Raw genomic sequence first — 4,589 nt, 5'->3', positions numbered from 1 at the left:
ACTGGGATGCAAAATGATCACACTAAGTCTACTTAACACCCATCACCTCACATCAGTTACAGTTCTTCTTATGATGAGAATTTTAAAGATTTACTCTCTTGCATGCGTGCTAAGTTGCTTCTGTCATGTCCGGCTCTTTGTGAGCCTATGGGCTGTAGCCGCCAGGCTCCTCTGTCCATGGGATTCTCCAGGCAAGAATACTGGAGTGGGCTGCCATTCCCTTCTCCAGGGGATCTTTCTGCCGCAGGGATCGCACCCACGTCTCTATGTCTCCTGCGTCGGCAGGCGGGTTCTTTACCACTAGCACCACCTGGGAAGTCCCCTAGCCACTTTCAAATATATGATACAGTACTATTAACTATTGTCACCATGATATATATTACATCCCAGGTCTGACATATTTTGTAACTGGAAGTTTGTATTAATACCTTTCGACCACCTTCATCCATTTTGCACACTCCTTACCTCCTCCCTCCAATGTATTGGCAACCACCAATCTATTCTATAAGTTGGTTTTCTGTTGGTTTGTGTAGATTTACACATAAATAAAATCATACAGTATTTGTCTTTCTCTGTCTGACTTCACTTACCATAATGCCCTCAAGGTTCATCTGTGTTGTTACAGATGGCAAGACTGCCTTTTTTTAAATAGCTGAATAATATTCTATTGTATTACTTCCATGTCTTGACTGTTGTAAATAATGCTACAGAGAACATAGGGGTGCAGATATCTTTTCAAGTAGTGTTTCTATTTCCTTTGAATCCATACCCAGAAGTGAAATTGCTGGATCATAGGGTAGTTCTATTTTTAATTTTTTTAAAAAGAATTTCTGTAGTTTTCCATAGAGGCTTCATTTTCTCACCAAAGTGTACAAAGCTTCCTTTCTTTGCATATCCTCCCCAACACAACTTCTTCTATCAAGGACCAAATAGTAAATATTTAAGCCTGTGAGCCATACTCTCTTTGTTGGAACTCAACTCTGCTATAGCAGCCACTGATGATACATAAACCATGAGTGTGGGTGTGCCCTTATTTAAATTTTATTTACAAAATAGGTAACAAATTAGATGGGTCCACAGGCTATAGTTTACCAACTTCTCAGATATAGTATTGTTATGGAGTAAATTTTGTTTTTTAATTTGGCCCCACAAGAAATCTAAAATGCTCACCATCACCACTGTTTTTTTTTGTGTGTGTGTGTGTGATAGCAGGGGAAAAGTGGGTGGTGGGGCAGTGGAGAAAGAACTGATTAAAACATAGACACCTGAGTTCTGACTTTGTAGCTGCCAGGAGATCTAAACTGATAGACAGTACTGTTGGGCCAGTTGTCCTAGGATGCACCGCAGGGAATTGCGTAGGCTCACACAGTGTCTTCCTTGTTCCCACTGCACAGCAAAAACCCAATATCTTTCTGGGAATTGGAATCAGTTTCCTACCCAGTACAGTGTCCTCTTCCATCCTCCTGGCTCAGATGGCCAGGAGACACTCTTAGCTTCCAGCAGCAGGAATAATAAGTATGCTGTTTCCTCCTCTAGGTGCCAGGACAGGTAAGCTCCCACAGAGCCTAAGGTCACTTAAATGAGAAGCAAAATTTCTTTAAGTGGATGTTGGTGAAATAGTGGGGGGGGAGGGGGGGGGCTACTCCCACTTCCACACCTGGTTCCCAAGCTTACAAATTCTGCCTAAGGAGGAGATGGCAGCATAATTAGTCAGCAGTGTGAGGCGTATACAACACTTTGCAGGCCAGTACTCCAAACTCAAAAGCCATTTCCTCACAGATGATGCCCAAAATGGAACCTTCAGCAGGCTCTTCCACCACTTTTATGAGCCAGCTGCTTTTCAGTGAAGAGACATGGCCTTGGCACAGTCCTTTGTCATAAAATGTGTCCCTTGGCTGGAGGCAGTGTTGCATGGGGATACTATATGGTGGATAAGATGATCTCTGAGTCTATGAATGATGGTGTTGCAGAAACTCTACAGGCTGGGGAGGCAAACATGAATTTGGAATATGCAGCATCCCAGTGGAACAAAATAATTTTCCTTCCACAATGGCAGGGCTCCTACATAATGAGCCTGCCAATGAATGGCCAGTTGGTCCCTCAGGAGTGGTGCCATGCCAGGGGGTTTGTACTGGCTCCTGCTGTTGGCAGGTAGGTACTCAGCAGTGACAGTGGCCAGATTAACCTTGGTGCAGCAAAGTCCATGCTGTTGAGCCCATGCATGCATGCCTCTGTCCCTGTCACCAAGGCCACCTTATTCAGGGCCTCCAAAGAGAGGATTTCCCTTCACCATGTCCTTTCTGGGTCATCTGGGGGAGGGGGCTCTATGGGAGCTGCCATTCACTTTGTTCTGATGCTGGCTTGCTTGCTATAGAACCTATGCATGAGACAGGACCTTTAACTCCCTGTTAACTGATCTTGAAGCAGCTCCCTGAGACACCCAAAGTGAGTTGGGAAAGAAGCAGGAAAGCACTGGGCTGAGTCCATTGGGGATCCCAGCCTCCTATAGCAACTGTGTCTATAGCACACTGTGTCTTCTAGACCTGCTTGCACTTACTATTTCTGTTTTAAGATGGAAGACTATTTTGCATATACAGTTTTGTGATTTGTTGGGTCAGTTCCTGATGGATATTTCAGGTCATCCAGAACACTTGCTATCCCAAGGTCAAATGGACACGCTCTACTATGGCTCAGCAGGAGGTCAGAAAGTTATTTTCAAGTAGAGAATCATGTTGGCAGAAGAGGGCATGGCTTTCTCCAGGAACCTGGTTTCTGTGCTAGGGAGGGCTCTTTCCTGTTCCAGGCCTTACTCACAATCACAGGTTACCCAGGAAATGGTTGAAACGGGTATTCAAAGGTAGCATGTGTTGCCTCCAAAATCTGAAGATTTTTACCTCTCTTTTTCTAATGGGTGCAGCTGTATAGAGCATCTTATCTCTCTCTTTGGAGGCATTTCCAAGCTCATCAGACTCTTAGAAACTTTGCCTTTGTGGAGGTCCCTGAAGTTTCCCATGGTTTACCTCTGGTAGGAATGTTTCCTCACTAAGGCTTCTAGGATGCTTGCTGCTCCCTGCATAGTACAATGTGGTCAGCGCAATGGACCAGCATTTTGTTTGGTGGGATTTCAAGAAGCAAGTGACATGGCCCCAAGGTATGTGCAGACAAAGTGCCTCGGATTTTCTTTACTGACAGGAATAGGAAAAACAAATTCACTAGCTGGGTAATAGGTGCCAGGAACTGAGTTTATTTGCTCTGGAAAAGTACCACGTGTAGAACCGCATTTACCACCGCACCCCCCACCCAGCATTTGCACTGAATACACAGGCGAGTTAAGTGAGGATGCTGTGGGAGTCTCCACTCTGCATTTTTCAAGTCTTTGAGGTGGGTCAATCCCTGCACACCCCAGTGATACAGCGCTGCTTTCACTTCACTCTCCTGGTGGGATAAGGGAGTATGCCAAGGCTCCATACTTTTTTTCATAATGGCCTCGAGTCAGGGAATCAATGTGAGCCTTCATCTGGGTATGACGCAGGTTACTGTCACCCCATGCATGCCAGGACTTATGAAATAATGATTGGGCCCACTATGAGATGGAGCTAGTCAAGTCTCCACCTACCTGTTGACGTACCTATTCGCAAGGGAGGAACAGAGACACAGCCATACAAAATGGACTTGTGGACAAGGGGTTTGGGAGAAAGAGAGGGTGGGATGAATTGAGAGAATAGCATTGGTATATATACATTACAATGTGTAAAATAGCTAGCTAGTGGGAAGGTGCTCTGTGATGACCTAGAGGGGTGGGATGGGGGGCTGGGAGGGAAGCTCCAGAAGGAGGTGACATTTGTGTACATATAGCAGAGTCACATTGCTGTGCACCAGAAACTAACATAGCATTGTAAAGCAATTATACACCAATTTAAAAAAAATCCATTAACTGAATGTAATAGCACAGTAATTGTCTTCAAACCAACAATAAATATGTTTTTATAAAAAAAAATAAAAGGACCCCACCTATCACTTCACCTCCATAAGCCCCATTCTGATCAGTGGGCCATTTCAGGTTTCCAAGGATTAACATCATTTCACAGGCAGCTTTCAGTTCCTGGAAAGATTTAGGTACTTTCCCAGGGTGCACAGTTGCTCTGGAAAATGACAGTGGGTCCCACTGGGGAAAGCATAAGGGAAGATTTAAAATATAATGCTGGTTTTAGAGTCTTGTTTCAAGAGCATGGCCTCACCTCTTGTCTAGGTACTCTTGGTCTAGGAACTTGGTAAGAGGCCACAAATCACTTCTTAATTTATTTAATAGATTGAATTGACACAGTGCTACACTCAGGGAATAATATATTTTTTAAAGCTTTTTCTATTCTTTGCTTTAGTAATTTTATTTATTAAAAAAATTTTGGGGAGCCGTGTCTCAGGATACACAGCATACAGGATCTTAGTTCCCCTGACCAGTGGAAGTGCAGAGTCTGAACTGGACCACCAGGGAAGTCCATCATAATTTCAATAGTAGAGAAACCAAAGCCATCTTAAACAGAGGTATGTTGACAGAAATGAATGCAGAGATTTTAAAGTAAGCAAGCTCA

This window comes from Dama dama, chromosome 9 (genome assembly GCF_033118175.1).
Source record: "Dama dama isolate Ldn47 chromosome 9, ASM3311817v1, whole genome shotgun sequence".
Classification (NCBI taxonomy): domain Eukaryota; kingdom Metazoa; phylum Chordata; class Mammalia; order Artiodactyla; family Cervidae; genus Dama; species Dama dama.
Note: the sequence above shows the minus strand (reverse complement) of the source record.